This window comes from Phyllostomus discolor, chromosome 12, assembly GCF_004126475.2.
Source record: "Phyllostomus discolor isolate MPI-MPIP mPhyDis1 chromosome 12, mPhyDis1.pri.v3, whole genome shotgun sequence".
Classification (NCBI taxonomy): Eukaryota; Metazoa; Chordata; class Mammalia; order Chiroptera; family Phyllostomidae; genus Phyllostomus; species Phyllostomus discolor.
The window spans coordinates 73,767,114-73,783,513 of NC_040914.2; the positions used below are offsets into that span (position 1 = coordinate 73,767,114).

Here is a 16,400-nt window from a genome sequence, read left to right on the forward strand (position 1 = left end):
AGAAGGGGGGGTCCATGCCCCATAATTCTCCTGAGTCCCCGCACTTGTTAGTTGCTTGTGTTTTTAATCACTAGTACACCTTGTTTACTGTAACTTGAAAATTGCACCCTTGCTAAGGAAAATAATAACACAATAAAAATCACTCATTAAAATATTTAACAAGGATGGCAACAGTTGTCAAAAAACAATTGAACTCTTATCAAAGATTTTTATCTCTTTCTCAGCAGTGGTCTTCTTTCTGCAAGTCATTTCCCCTCTCCAAGCCTCAGCTTTTTCTTTTCTTTTTTTAAAATCTCTAAAATATGAGATTAGACTTGATTTCTAAGTTTCTTCCTGTTTTAAGATGGTGTTTCAACACAGAGTGTTGTGCCTCTCTTTGATTTTACTGAGGTCCTGGAAGAAAAGCTCTTAAATTGGAGATCTTTGCAGGGAAGGGAACATCCCATTCTCCAGTTTGGTTCTGTTTTCCCCTCAGGAGCTAGTTTCCAGCTAACCAGTCATCCCAGGAAAAAGCCCTTTTTAAAGTGGAGGCTCAGCTTATAAGACTGGAAACCACGACCTTCAGTTCTTTTTCCATCTTGCAAGGTGGTGGTGTAAAAACTGAGAAGCCAGATGCTAAGGAGAAGAAATCTGAAGCCATGAAGCTGATGCTGATGGCCAGGTTAAGAAGGGTAACCTCAAGGCCAAGACTCCTAAGAAGGGGAGGCGCTACTGCAGTCAAAACCCTGTCCTCATCAGAGGGATTGGAAGGTATTCCTGGTCAGCTGTGAATTCCCAAAAGGCATGTACAAGAGGAAGTATTCAGCAGCTAAATCCAGGATTGAAAAGAAAAAGGAAAAAGTTATGGCCATTGCCACAAAACTAGTTGGTGGCAACACAAATGGTGGTACCCGAGTGGTTCAACTTTCCAAAATGCCTAGATACTATCCTACTAAAGACGTGCCTCAAAAGCTGTTGGGCCATGGCAGGAAGCCCTTCAGTCAGCACGTGAGAAACTGTGGTCCAGCATCACTCCCGGGACCATTCTGATCATCCTCACTGGGCACCAGAGAGGCAAGAGGGTGGTCCTCCTGAAGCAGCTGAGCAGTGGCTTGCTGCTTGCGACTGGACCTCTAGCCCTTCATCGAGTTCCTCTTCGCAGAACACACCAGAAATTTGCCATTGCTGCGTCCACCAAAATTGGTATCAGTGGTGTGAAAATCCCCAAAGATCTCAACGATGATTTTGGGCAAGATGGAGGAATAGGTGGACGCACCGTACCTCCTCGTACAACCAAGATTAGAAAACCAATAATTTACAACAATAATTTACTATCAGAATAACACCCAGATCTGGCAGAGGATTTATCTGAATGGAAGTCGGGCAGCCAAGAAGTTGAAGTAGACGCGTTCATCCGGACTGGTAGGAGAAGACGAGCCGGCAGGCGTGGGGCTGGCTCGGGTCGGCGGCGCGCGGAGGTCGGGGGAAGGTTTGGCACGAAATCGGCGCAATAGCCATCCGGGGGCGCAAGAAGGCAGCAGTGATCCCTGAGTACGCAAGCTGCAGCTGGCAGACCCAGAGGGGTAGCAATTGTGGACCAGGGCAGAACTCGCGGCCCAGAAGCCCAGACAAGGGTCTGAGTCCAGGGGAACGGAACTACCGCCATTGTTTTCTCCCGCCCCGCTCCCGCCCCGCTCCCGCCCCCGCCCCGCCCCCACAGATAACGTCACAATCTAGCGACTGGGGTGCCCAGCCCCGGTGAGCACCTAAGGCTCCGCCCCCCACTGTAACAAGAGCAACCAGACCGAAAAAAAAAAAGAGACAGGGGGAAAAAAAAAAACTATGTTTTCAACAGAGCAGATCAGTCCCCCAGGACTCATTCTTTTGAGCGACCAAGAATTAGCCAATCTATCAGATGCGCAGTTCAAAACACTGGTGATCAGAAAGCTCACGGAACTGGTGGATTTTGGACGAAATTTAGATGAAAGAATGCAGATTACCATAAAACAGATGCAGGAAGACACGCCGAGGAGAGCCAATAGTGAAAGGAAGGAATATGAGTCTCAAAACAATACAGTGGACCAGAAGGAAGATAGAATCAACCAAGCAGGAAAGCATGATGAAATAAGAATTCAAAAAATTGAGGAAAAGATTAAGAGCATCCAAGACACCTTTAAACGTTCCAATATCCGAATTATAGGGGTACCAGAATCGGAAGGGGAAAAGCAACAGATTGAGCATGTATTTGAACAAATAATAAAGGAGAACTTCCCCAATCTGGCAAAGGGAACAGTCTTCCAAGAAATCCAAGAAGCTCAGAGAGCCCCAAAGAAGTTGGACCCAAGAAGAAACACACCAAGGCACATCATAATTACATTAGCCAAGGTAAAAACGAAGGAGAGAATCCTAGAAGCAGCAAGAGATAAGGGGACAGTCACCTACAAAGGAGTTCCCATCAGACTGTCAGCTGATTTCTCCAAAGAGACCTTACAGGCAAGAAGGGGCTGGAAAGAAATATTCCAAGTCATGAAAGGCAAGGACCTACATCCCAGATTGCTCTATCCAGCAAAGCTCTCATTTAGAATGGAAGGGCAGATAAAGTGCTTCTCAGATAAGGTCAAGTTAAAGGAGTTCATCATCACCAAACCCTTATTTTATGAAATGCTAAAGGGACTTATCTAAGAAAAGAAGATAAAGAAAAGACATGTATAGTAAAAGGACAGCAAACTCACAAATATTAACAACCACACCTAAAGCAAAACCAAAAGAAACTAAGTAAACAATTAGAACAGGAACAGAACCACAGAAATGGAGGACACATGGAGGGTTAGCAGCAGGGGGGGGGGGAGGAGGAGAGAGGGAGAAAAGGTATAGAGAATAAGTAGCATAGAATGTAGGTTGAAAATAGATAGGGGGAGGGCAAGAATAGTACGGGAAATGTAGAAACTAAAGAACTCATAAGTATGACACATGGACATGAACTAAAGGGGGAAATGTGGGTGGGAGGGGGGTACAGGGTGGAGGGGAGAGAAGGGGGGAAATGGGACAACTGTAATAGCATAATCAATAAAATATATTTAAAAAAAAAAAAAAGATCTCAACGATGCTTACTTCAAGAAGCAGCAGCTGCACAAGCCCAGACACCAGGAGGGGGAGATCTTTGACACCGAGAAGGAGAAATATGAGATCACAGAGCAAGGTCAATCAGAAAGCCATGGATTCGCAAATTCTGCCAAAAACCAAAGCTGTTCCTGAGCTCCAGGACTACCTCCACCCTGTTTGCTCTCACAAACGGACTTTATCCTCACAAAGTGAAGTTCTAAATTTCTTTCAAGAAACCTAATTAAATAAATGATCGGTTAAAAAAAATAAAGTGGAGGCTCTATTCAAATATGTGAAAAGATGTTCAACTCTAATTCAAAGTAAAAAGAGATCCTGTTTATAATTTACTAGATTAGCAAAATAAAAGTTTGGTATACTCTGTGTTGGTAAGGCAGACCAAATTGGTGCAATTGGAAATTCGTTCAGCTCTTTGCAGAACAAGATAGCAAAATGAATTGCAAACACTTAAGTGTATATACCCTTTGACCCAGAGATTCCTCTCTTTGGAATTTATCTTGCAGATACACTCACCCATGTGCACAAAGATGTTTGCAGTTGAGTATTTATAGTACCATTTTTTTGGAAGCAAAAAATGCATCAGCCTATATGCCATCAATACATTAAATAAACTATGTTGTGCATAAAGGGAATGCTGTGCTGTGCAATTATAAAAGGGGAACGAGCCCTAGCCGGTATGGCTTAGTTGGTTGGAGTGTCGTCCTGTAAACAAGGGCTGAGGGTTTAATTCCCATGAGGGCACATGCCTAGGTTGCAGGTTCAGTCCCTGGATGGTGCTGCATACGGGAGGCAACCGATCAGTGTTTCTCTCCCTCTCTCTAAAATCAATAAGCATGTCCTCAGCTGAGATTAAAAAAGAGAGAGAATGAGGCATATTTTTATGTGTTAATATGGATGGTTTTCCAGGTGCATTAAGTCTATTGTATGAAACTGCATTTGTGTAAAAAAAAAAGAACAGAGGATATATATTTTGATGTACATAGACTATTTCTGGAAAAATATACAAGAGGCAGGTGTGTAACTTATTTTTAACCATTTGTTCATTTTAAATACACAAAAATGTAATTAAAATGAAATGAGACAACCCAATAAAACAATTGGCAGAACACTGGGACCAGTACTTCACCAAAGAGACTTTCCAAAACTGTTCATTTTCATTAGTTATCAGGGAAATACAAACTTAAACCACAATGAAATAATGTTTATACATCAAACAGGAAAGCCCCCAAGTGTTGGCAAGCACTGGAGTGGCTAAAAGTTCATACACTGCTGGTGGGCATGACACTCGGGCTGCCTTGGACAACTGTTAGGAGTATCTGCTGAGGCTGAGCGTACGGTACCTACACTCACCAAGAGACATGCACCAGAATGTTCACACGGAATACCCACAATAGCCCTAAACTGGAAACAGCCTGAAGTCAATGAGCAACAGAATCAATAAATACATTGTGGTGTATACAGTAAAATGCCGTACAGAATAAAAGTATATATTACACACACCAGTACAGAGCAATCTCACTAATATGTTGAGTAAAGAGTGCATATTATCTGATCTCATTAAAAAGTGCAAAGCCAGGCAAAACTGATCTTTGGCTTAGAAGACAGGGCAGGGCAGTGTTTATCATCAAGGGGGGATGGTAGGGTGCTAGTAGTATTCTATTTCTTGATGTGGCTGCTGGTTGTATGGGTGCTCATTTGGTGAAAACTCACCCAGCCATGTACACTTACCATTTGTTTGCTCTATTTCAAGTACACAGCGGGAGGGAGACAGAAGACAGATAGACAAAAGTACAGAAGGTTGTTCCAGAAGGATGCTTTGGGTTGGTTCTTATTTTTTCCACTGAGTTTGTAGCGTTGGATGCAACAGCCGGGCTAGGGAAGCCAGAAGGCTGGAACTCCACAACCTGTGGTGTTAGACAAGGCCCAGAAAGTGGTATGATGTGCTCCCAAATTCCTTTTCACTGGGCCACTGGGTCTCGAGCTGTGGGTAGAGCCTGCAGGGGCTCCAGCCTGTGCTGGCAGGGGGGTGTATGGCTAGTGGACAGGTATGGAGCAATTACTGAGTGTCAGGCTCTGGGCTTGGCACTCTGTGTCCCCTGGATAGCCCAAACTCGCTCTCTTATGCCCTTTGGGACTTGATTTGGAAGGCATCTTCCCCCTGGATCCCCATCTAAAATTTCTCCCTCCCTTCCATTTCTGTAACATTTCACTTCCCCCTCCCAGCTTTGCTCCTTGTCACATCTCAGCTAATTTGCAATGTCTTTCACTAAGTTATCCTGTTGTTTACCCCTCATTGCAATGCCAACCTCATGAAAGGCAAGGAGTTTTGTTGGTCTCATCCACTCTTATATCCCCAGTGCCTGTCAGAAAGTAGGTACTCAGTAATAATGGATGGAATGAATGAACACACTATGGTTGGCCCCTTTCATAGATAAAGAAACAGGCCCACGAGGTTAGGCAGTATGCTCAGTCAAGGTCATACAGCTAAGGATGGAGAGCCAGGATTCAGACCCAGATGTGCTTTGCTGCTGTCATATTGCCCTACAGACTCATTTCATCCTCACATCCCTGTGAAGTTGTAGGATCCCTTTGTCCAGCTGAGGAACTAAGCTACGTGATTGCCCAAAGGAACAACAGTAGCTTGCAGGCCTCCTGCCTGGCTGTGACAGTCCTGCTCTTCGTACTGATGGGCTCACACTCCCTGAGGAACCGGAGGCCGTGCTCTATGCCAGGGCAGCTCTCTCCCAAGCTCCAGGGGCTGGCCTGTGACATGACCCCCTGCTCCTGCTGCCAGGACTCGGTCCACCAAGTCCTCTAGAAGCAAGTCCCTGCCCATTTGTGTTCTGGTTTCAATAACTCAGTCCTCTTCTTGTCCTTCTCGGCCCTCATCATATCTTTGTCTTAGACTCATAATGGTCCGTTCAGGAAGTATTGAATGATTTACTCTGTGCTTGGCACCATGCTAGGTGCTGCAGACACAAATGAGCCAAAGCAGATACATGTCCTACCTGTAATGTTTATTAACTCAGAGACTAATCGAACACATAAATAAGTGTACAAACTATTATGTTCTTATAAAGTAAAAGAACATTGTGTGGTAAGAGGCTATACCTTGGAATCTGGCCTGGTCTGGGGTCACATGGGAGGCAGGCTTTCTTTAGGCTGTGATATGTGAAGGACACCTGGGTATTTGCCAAGCAAAGGGTGCAGGGGGTAGAGGAACAAGCTTCCAAGCAAAGGGTTGGTGGGGAGGCCTTTCGGTGGAAAGCAGCATGGACTGTTTGAAATTCTGTAAGGGGCCCCTGTGTCCTGTGTGTAGGGCGAGGAAGGAGTGGCAGAGTCCAGGCTGGAGAGCTTAGAAAGGGCCAAGTCACGCCAGGCCCTAACAACCAGACAAGGGATTCCAGCCGCATCTGAAGGACAATGGGAAGCCACTGGAAGATTTGATCACATTTGTGGTTTTTAAAGGTCATTCTAGCTGCTTTGTACAGAACATATTGGAGAAGGGCAAGAATATATGCAGGGAAATGTCAGCTAATAAATATTGATGGAGCAGTTGAATCAGAACACTTGACGTTTTGCAACCACCATAGTACTGGGTTGGCCGAAAAGTTCATTTGGTTTTTTTCGTACAATGGCTCTAGTAGTACTTAGTTGTCTTTAACTTCATTTGAAACAATTGTGTTAAATTGTATTGTGACAGCTGTCATATCAGTGTGCATTTTTAAGAAACTTACCAAAATTGGTGAATTTTTGTGCAGCCATTTTAATATTGAAGATGGTATAAGATAGGCAACATTTTCAGTGTATTATGCTTTATTATTTTAAGAAAGGGAAAAACACAACTGAAATGCAAAGAAAGATTTGTGCAGTGTATGGAGAAGGCTCTGTGACTGATCAAACATGTCAAAAGTGGTTTGTGAAGTTTTGGGCACTTTTGACATTTTTGGCCAAACAATTCTTTGCTGTGGGGCTGCCTTATGCATTGAAAGATGTTAGCAGCACCCCTGGCCTCTGCCCACTAGAAGCCAATAACAGGAGAGAGCCAACATACTCAAAACATCCAAATCCATAAAGTTATTGGTGAAAATGAAAAATACATCTTTTATTTTAGAAAAAAACTAAACAGATATTTTGGCCAACCCAGTATTATTGTTAATGGATGCTAAACTGCTGGAAAATGGGATATTTAAATCTTAAAGCATCTTCCCACAGATTATTAGTTATCACAGAGGGAAAAAAGGCCCCTCTATAATTAATAAATATGTCACCATCTCAACCACTGGTCAAACATAGGGTCAGCAATAACGAGGCACCCTGATGTTTGTGCCTCCCGATACAACGCACTGCGAGGGACACACGTCGGTTATACAGCGCTGCCACCCACATGACACGGCACCCCTGACTCTGTAAGGCGGCAATCAGAAAAACCTCAACAGAGACATTGCACAGAACAACTGGCCTGTACTCCTAGTACAAGTTAGTGCCTTGAAGGGGAAAAAGCTGATAACTATTCTGGATTAAAGGAGTTTGCTTTCAAAGATGGAGGAAGGGGCCTTGAGCCAAGGAAAGCAGGAGGCTTCTAGAAACGAAAAGGCAAGGAAACGATTCTCCCGAGAGCCTCCAAGAAGAATCATCCCTGCTGATACCTGTTTTAGGACATTGTGAGATAATAAATTTGTGTCATTGTAGCCACGGAGTTTGTGGCAATATGTTACAAAGAAGGGAGGAAAAAATAGGCATGGTGGGCAGCGGGAAACAGAACTGATGCTAAGTCACCACCAGTTTTATCTTGTAGAATTGTTTTTTGGACTCATTCTCTGATCAAAGTATTTTTTAATATTAATTCAGTCCTCCCATAAATTTACTATTTCTCCTTCCTTTTCTTCCTGTCTTTCATATAGCATTGTGAGGTAGCGTAGCCAATGCCCTGTCCTGAATGTCTGTTTTCCCTTGCTTGCCCAGAATCTGTCCCCCATTCTCACAAGAGCATCTCATTTTCCTGTGGGGACCCACCCTTCCCTTGCTTTCTACCCAAGTAGCTGATCCTCACTCCTGTCCGGATGTGGCCAATCCACTATTCCCAACAACCCGGCCTCAGAGGTTAGTTTGAAGGGATGAGTGCCTGAGTGATGTTGGTACACTAATTTCAAATCCTGGGACTTTTGCTGGAAGTATTGAAGAGAATCCTTTTTTTCTACTGAGGCTTCTAAGTTGAGAGAATATAAGCCTGAGCTACTAGAGACCACTCTATAAAAAAGAAACTGATCTGAGAATGAAGCCAGCCCAGAGGGACACCCCAGCCGGGGAGGGGAAAGAGCCTAAGTTCTGACTGATAACATCATTTGAGCCCCTAGGTCTTTCTGGACCAACCCCAGAACTTTTTGGTTATGGGAGCCAATACAGTCCCTCACTTCAAAACACCAGTATGAATTGAGTTCTGTCACTTATAACTGAAAGAATCCCGGTAAACATACTTCCCAGGTCCAGATATACTACTTCTATATTTCCTTGATTTACCAGTCTGTACATTTCACAACAGAAATAAGGTTAACCTAGCATGACTCAGTCTTTTCATTGGTGCTTCCTCTTCTGAGGGACACAAATATTTTTTGTGAGTAATCTGCTCTGAATGTTTTCCAGGCCCAATGTCAAGTTCACTGGTCTGTGGTTTGCAGAACTTACTTTTCTTCTCCTTTTTAAAAATGGCTGGGTCATCTGCCTCTCTCCAACCTTCTGGCAAGGTCAGAAGACCTTTAATGAAATAGGAAGAGAGAAGGCCCATATGACTCTGTTGAAGAGAAGTGATATTTCCCCCAGATGGAATTTGACCCTGAATGAGCTCACTCTTTTCCATTTCCCTGAATAGTTGGTATCGCCAGCCACGTCAGGGCTGCACGATGTGGTGCCTTGTGCTAGGTCCGCTCACTGAACCAAAGGAGGACCTCCTCCGGCCACAGGTGTAATCCTCCTCTGTTCCCATAAAGTATGCAAGACAGGCTCCTCTTCTGCTGGACACAGGTCAGAACTTGCAGGAACCAACAGCATGTCCACCTCGCTGTGGTGTCCACATGAGGAAGTAAAGGCTATACTTCTTCCCTGCCTGAGTTCACACCAAACTTGAAACTCTCAGAGAGCCAGGTTCTCATACATGATGGCCATACCGAGCTGCTTCAGCAAATCTGGGAAGGACCAGAAGAACTATGGCGCTTAAGGCCCCATGAACTCCTGTGGAACCACAGCTCCCAGCTTTTCTTTCTTCACATAGTTCCCTTAAACTTTCCCCAGCAAGTCTGAGTTCAGTAGGTCCTCTGCCCAGGGACCAGCAGCTCCATGCCTGGGGCACGGGAAAGCTACCTGATGGTCCGTCTGTGTCATCTTTTCTCATAAGTGGCAGGACTCCAGTTCCTCCTGTACAACTCCTAAAATTTCAGAACCCAGTTTGCTAAAATTAACGTTCAGCCCCATTTCGGATACCACTGCCTTTGTTTAAAGACAGGGTTTTATTATTTCATATAAGCAGCCTCCAGAAAGGGCACTATAGCTCTGCAGTGTGGCTGTGGAAATGTCTTTAGAGCCTGAGGTGTGGAGCCCATACTCCAGAATCAGATACTTAATTTTGCTACGTGTGGAAACCAAGTTTGACATAACCCCAAACTTACTGGGGAGATGTCAGTTTCTGCTTCTACACTACCTCCCTCTCGAACTATAAAAGGCTTCCATAGGAAGTTGTGTTTACTGTTCGTGTTTGCTGAAACAGATGCAGCCTGGCAGAACTTCTGGAGCAGGATGAGATGGAACCCATCAGCCCTTAAGTTGCCCTCTTTCAAAAGAACAAACTGGCCTCAAACTGCCCTTCTATATTGTGCATCCCTATCTTTTATTTAAAGTATGTTCATTCACTCTACCGTAACTCTGGAACAGGCGGCGGGCAGGAAACGGCAAATCGTATTTTAGGGGTGAGGACACTCACGTCAGGGAAGCAACCAGAACCAGGCATCACCGAGTCGCCCACCCACCTGCTCACGGAGCGGCCGCCCCCGCCAGCCGTTCCTAGCCCAGGAGAACATCCTAGTTCTAAGCAGATCCAGGGAACGAGGTTCCCCGGACCTTCCGTAACAGCGACCCGCGGGGCACCGAGCGCTGTCCCGGAGGCCGGGGACCAGACCCCGCGGCCAGGCGCGCACCCAGCCAGAAGGGACCCTGACAGACCCCGCACTTTCGCGAGCGCCGGGCAGGGGCAGGGGCAGCGGCACCGTCTCGTCACGTGACGTCGCTCGCCGGCCGCCCACACGCCTGCGCAGACCCAGCCTGGGGCGGACGTGGCCGCCTGACTGACAGCTGGCGCGGGCGGGCGCCTCGGAAGGACCCGGCTCTCGGGCCAGTGCAGTGGCTACACCGTGGAGCCATCTGGTGCCGGCTCACTCTGTCCGCTCGCCTGTCTTTGCGGGTCGTGGTGAGAGGGGCCCCGTCGATGTCCGTGGGAGGGAAGGCGGGTCCCGGGGTCCCCGGGCGGCGCGGGATCTCTCGGACGGGCGACAGCTGGAGCGCCGGGGGCTATAGCTCGGGCTACTCCGGGGTCCGGTGGGAGGGGTGAGGGTCATGGGATGATGCAGGGTCGAGGGCCTTGGGCCACAGGGATTCCTGCAGGGGCCGCGCGCGCTGGGGGCGGCAGTGAAGAAATGGGAAGGAGAGCCCACGGTATCGGGGACTGTACAAGGTGTCCCCACTCCCGGTGGCAGATGGTGTCGTCAAGGGGCTTTGGGATGGAGAGGGTTCCTTAGTCTTGTCGGGTGGGGGAAGAACCCCCAGACTCCCGGAAAGGCTTGCTGGGGAGGAGTTGCCTGGGACCAAGATGGGAAAGGCATTTGCCAAGTCGTGCGTGTGTGTTCAGTTTTAAGTTTGCTGCCTCTCTGCCCCAAGGTGGCAGATGGGTGAAGAGTGAAGGCAAGGGAGAAAGGGCTCTGCGCTGGGTGCCTGCCCTGTGAACTCTGCCTGTGCCTTGCCAGGGCTCCCCTTCTTCCCGACAAGCCATTAAGCAAAGAGGAGGTCTGCAGAGGGCACAGCAGTACAAATGCGGTGTTACAAGTCAGTGTCGGACCGCTGGTTCAGGATGGGCTGAACCAGTGTTCAGGGTCTTTGGAAGGACTGGGCTTCCTAGAGCCGGGAACATTCTCCCCTTGTACTGGGTTTGTGCTTCCGTAGGTTGTGTGTGGATTGGATTTGGGAGAAGGAAACCGGGAAGAGGATAAAAACTTGGCAGTGGGCACTGACCAGCTCCTCGGACAGTCTGATTAAGTGCTAGGCAAGGGTGCTGACCTGCAGCATGAACAGGAACTTGCCTCTGAGCTGGCACAGGTGAGGAGCCCTGACGTGGAGGTTGTAGCTGTGGTGAGTCAGTGCTCAAGGCAAGCTGACATCTGTCAAGGACCAGGCTGCTTTGACCAGCCTGCCACCCAAGCCATTGTCACCTGATGCTAATGTTTCAGATACATTTTATTAGACCCACTTCCTCCTTAAGCCCAAACCAGGGCAGCCAAGATGCTAAACACTGAATTAAGCAAAGAAAAAAAGGAGACTTAGATGGTATTGCGTGTGAGTGCTCCTTCCCATCTTCTCCTATTTCTGTTTGGAAGTGTATGCCCCCCGTTGTTCAGAGTCTTTCCCTTTGGCTGTCACTCGTTTTCATTCCCACTCTGTTCAGATGTATAGGGCTGCTTACACGTATGACGTGTGGGGCCATAGGCTGCTGAGCTCAGCTCACAATGAAAATGTTGACTCATGAGATTTTCTTTTTCCATTAAAGAAATGAAGATAGCTGAAGGTGCACACGTGGGCACTCTCAGTAATCAGTAGATTATTTTAAGCCTCTCATTTGGTTCTGGAATTCATTCCCATGTTTTTGTTTGTTTGTTTGTTTGTTTGCAGTGTTTGTCCCTTGTATGGCACGCATCAGTTAATGTGAAGATAGTTTGTATTTTTGGGGAATGTAACAAGTAAACACAATGAAAAGCTACTCGGTGACACTAGTAAATTACCAACTTACTACAGAATTCCAGAAAGTGGAGAACATTCACACAGAGACCAGATGTGGTTCCCTTTTCATGACAATAACTTTGGTTCTTCAGAGGTTAATTGCTTTATGGTGACTCCAAATGGCTCTGTAGGGACTTCTTCTAGGACAGTCTTTACGAAAGGGTTAGAGCGGGATGAGTTATGTTCCATACCTCCCTCCCTCCCCTTTCAAAAAAGAAAATAATCAGGTTAAAAGAAACATCAAAAGCAGCCTTGGAAGATAAAAAGGAGTCATGAAAAGGCAACTGGCTGCAAGAAAGAGCTGCAAAGGGAGGAGTAAAAATCCTCTTGCTGATAATAACCCCCTCGATTTTACATGGCAGTACTTTACAAAGGGCTTTCCCACACAGAGCCATAGCTGATCTTCACAGTCAACTCGGAGTGACAGGTGGTGTCCTCATTCCAGTGTCACAGATGAAGACACTGAGGCTAAGTGACTTGCTCAAGGTCATTTAGGTCCCAGGCGGCAAAGCAACGTGTTAAGCCCAGCCACGTGACACCAGATGTGGAAAGGGATGTGGGAAGGATCCCGTCAGAATGTCCGCACATCCTCAGGGCCGCAGGGCTTTCCCAGCGTCTGGTGGCAGAGCGTCCTTCTCTCCCACCGTTTGCCCTGCTTACTATGTCAGCTCAGCTTGCCGGTACACATGCACCTTCATCACTTTTCCCCACCCCATGCTTGAGATAGTCTGCATCTGCTCAGATTTGTTTATGAGTCTTTGAGAAATCTAGTAGGAAGTATGATTGCAGGGAGTGTCTTTTGCTCAAGTGCTCAGTGTTTCCTAATAGTCTACGTGTCTTCAGCCGTGTGATGCAAGAGACCGAAGCAATTGTAGGGAAACTTGCCATAATTGTTTTCCTTGCCCTCCATCCGGAGGAAAACTGCGGTGTTGGGAAACTTCTGAAGCTGGGCCAGTAGTTTTGTTTATTTTATCCAGTGTTTTTATACATGGCATTGTTTGGGTAATGGTGACACCTGAAAGAAAATAGACACACTGCACAGCTGTTCTCATTGGGGAGGAACAAGGTTTAACCCCTTTTTCTAGATCTGGGCATCAAAAAAGGGACTTCAGTGGGAGGTTGTGCAGATAACGTTTCAGCAGGTCAGTGGTACAAAACAAACTCGAAAGCAAGGCGAAATTGGGGCACATCTATAGAACTATAGACCTGGAATGAGAAAGGTGATAGTCCCAGTCTGCTCCGTCCTTAGAATATTGTGTTCTTTTCTAGACACCACACTTAATGATGGCCATAGGGGGGACATCAAGCATAGTCATTGGAAACTGATGCAGTGGGGAGTGATTTAGAGCTGGTAAGCCAGGAGGATCCTGGGACCCAGCATAAAGAAGATTCAGGGCTGTGATTTATCAGACTTGTTCTGGGCAGGCCCAAGATCCCCAAAACCAAAGGACAAAAGTTATAGCGAGAAAGACTTCAGCTGTGAGAACTCGATTGTGTCGGAGTGACCTTTTAAACACTGTGAGTCAAATCATGCCTCACCCCCGCGGCTTCCCAGTACTCACGGGGTCAAACTGAAACTCAGTCTGCTGACCGACCTTGCTTGTTTCTCCGGCTTCATCAGTGAGCGCACTCTCACTCACAGCAGTCCCGCCTCCATCTGTGCTCCGAGCATGCCTGGCTTGCTCTGCCTCAGGGCCCTTGCACTGGGGGTTCCTTCTGCCAGATTTTCTCATGGCTGGCTCTGTGGTGATGAAGTCACTGCTCCAATATCACATCTTTAATGGGACATTCCCTAACAGTCAAGATAATTCCTTCTTGGATCCTAACCCACTCAGTCTATGCAATTACACTGTTTTATTTTTTGTATAACAATATCAAAAATGACCTTATTTGAGAATGCTTTCTTTTACTGTCTGCTCCCCATTTACCACGGTATCAGTGGTGCTCCAAACAGTACCTGTCATTTAGTGGGTGCTCAATAAACATTGGTTGAATGAATGGTATTTATGACAGTCAGACCTTTTCATAGATGGGAGGGATTGCTCCCTTGGTAGATACTGCTGGGGGGGCATTTTGTTTGTTTTTTTCTAGAGGCAGTCATACATAAGCTGAGTAGCTGACCTTTGGGCAAGAGAACTCACACATTTGATAGACAGTAAAACCAGATAACTTCCTGTGTTAGTCTCCTAGGGCTGCTGTAACTAAGTGCCACAAAGTGGGTGGCTTAAAACAACAGAAATTTATTCTGTTACTGTTGCAGGGACCAGAAATCCAATATCAAGGTGTTGGCAGGTGACCTGGGGCGCTCAGAGGGAGAATCTGCTTGTGCCTCTCCCAGCCGCTGGTGGTGCCCAGCGATCCCTGGTGTCCTGTGCCTGCAGCCCACCCCCCCAACCCCATCGATGCCCCCGTGGCACGCGGCCTTCTTCTCCCTGTGTGTGCGTCTGCTTCTGCTCCTGTAAGGAGGCCAGTCGGACTAGGTTTAGTACCCACCCTATTCCATTATGCCTTTACCTTAATTTAACTAATTACATCTGCAAAGGACCTATTTCCAGATAGGGCCACATTCACAGGTTCTGGGGGTTAGGACCTCCACGTATCTTTTTAGGGGATGTAACTCAATGCATAACACCTCTCACCTTCGAGATCCAGCGACATTTTTAAAGGGAAAAACTGGCAGGAGGTGGTGGGTTATTTTTAGGGATAATGATAATGCTTGGATATTTGTGCTAAAGCTTCCATGCTCCTTACAACTTGCAAGGTAAGCAGTGATCTCTGTATGTCATAGGTGAGGAGGGTGAAGTTTGGGGCAGTGGAGTGACTTTCCCAAGGTCATACAGGACCAGATGAACCTCCCAACTCTGATTACAAAGTCTGAGGCCTCCCCCCTCCTCACCACCGGCTGGTGGGTGCATCTTAATTGGGGTGCAATAGGGTAGGATACGGGGCTTCTTCCATGGCTCTGCAGGGGCCCTTCAGGGATCATTTCCTTTAATACTTCCTTCTTTTGCTTTGCCCGGTCCTGTGCTAGAGGAATAGCTCATTGATGCCCAACGGTGAAGTAAGTGGTGTGGCTGAACATGACGCACCAGTGGTGCACCTCACACAGTGGCTCTGATGCGGTGACATCATCCATGGTTGTGCTTTCCCTTGTGGAGCGTTTACAGAGAGTCTGAAAGGCTTTTTCATAAGGTTTTGAGAGTTCTGAGTTTCAGTGTCTCAGATTTTGACCCTGAAAGGGTATTGCTGATATTCTAAAAATTGGCCATTCGGGAGATCATAACACAACTTTTCTCATTTGCACATGATGGTGAGGGGGTAGGGGAGTGGGCGAGAGCAGGGCAGGCTGCCAGCCAAATTCCAAAATGACTTACACCTTCGCCTTCAGAGACCTTTATATTTCTGGCTCTGTCTTACCCAATACTAAATACTCTCCTCCCTTATTTAATTGAATTAGTTTCTATTAGGTAATACATACAGATGCTACAATGTTCAAATGACACAAACAGTCCAGTAAAGCCCTGACTGGCTCAGCGGGATGGGTGTCATGCTGCAAATGGAAAGGTCATGGGTTCGATTCCCAGTCAGGGTACAGGCCTGGGTTGCAGGCCAGGTCCCTGGTTGGGGGTGTGCAAGAGACAACAGATCCATGTGTCTCAGGCACATTGATGATTCTCTCCCTCCCTTCCTCTCTCTCTAAAATTAAATAAATAAAATCCTAAAAAAAAAGTCTAGTGAAAAGTCATTTCTGGCTCTGCCTTCCCTACCCCTCCAGGTTCTTCCCAGCCTTGTCCCCAGTGGCGTCATCCAGCCGTTCTTTTGTGTCTCCTTCCACAGATCTGGTGTCCTTTATGTCCCCGAGGCCCACCCCTAGCCCTCCCTGTGGGAGGGCATTCTTCCTCCTGCCTTTTCAAGCCCGGTCTGTGCAGACCTGGTCAGCTGTTTGTTCCCACGTGCTCACTGCTGGTGACACCTCTGCCAAGAGTTTTATTCTTGGAAGGACGGTGCTTAGAAGAAATGAGTCTGTAATGGTAACATATGAGGCCTTGAGGCAAGAGTGCAGGGGAAAAGCTTTTATTTTCAGAGTCAAGTTCCTTAAACTTCAGGGTTAGCCCTGACAAGGAGATGAGCGAGTGCAGAGCTCTTGGTGGGGGGAGGGGGGCGGGGAGAGGGGGGAGGGGCAGTTTGCACACCCGAGGGGTGAGGTAGGTGGTGCTGGCTGTAGCTCATCTTACTGGGGTGACTGTGCTGCCCCCAGCAATGTG

At 47.0% G+C, this 16,400-nt stretch overlaps 1 protein-coding gene and 1 pseudogene across 2 annotated transcripts in view; both read left to right on the top strand.

Moving 5' to 3' along the window:
* Positions 1–3,739, top strand: part of LOC114488401 — a 7,345-nt pseudogene extending 3,606 nt beyond the window's left edge.
* A 6,632-nt stretch (positions 3,740–10,371) lies between these two features.
* The window catches only part of KIAA0513 (KIAA0513 ortholog), a 50,534-nt gene continuing 44,505 nt past the window's right edge, over positions 10,372–16,400 (top strand). The window contains exon 1 of one of the 2 annotated variants that reach the window (XM_028501976.2): positions 10,372–10,555. The gene's annotated coding sequence lies outside the window, so the exon portion shown is untranslated. The remainder of the gene's footprint in view (positions 10,556–16,400) is intronic. The other variant, XM_028501974.2, reaches the window with a different exon arrangement.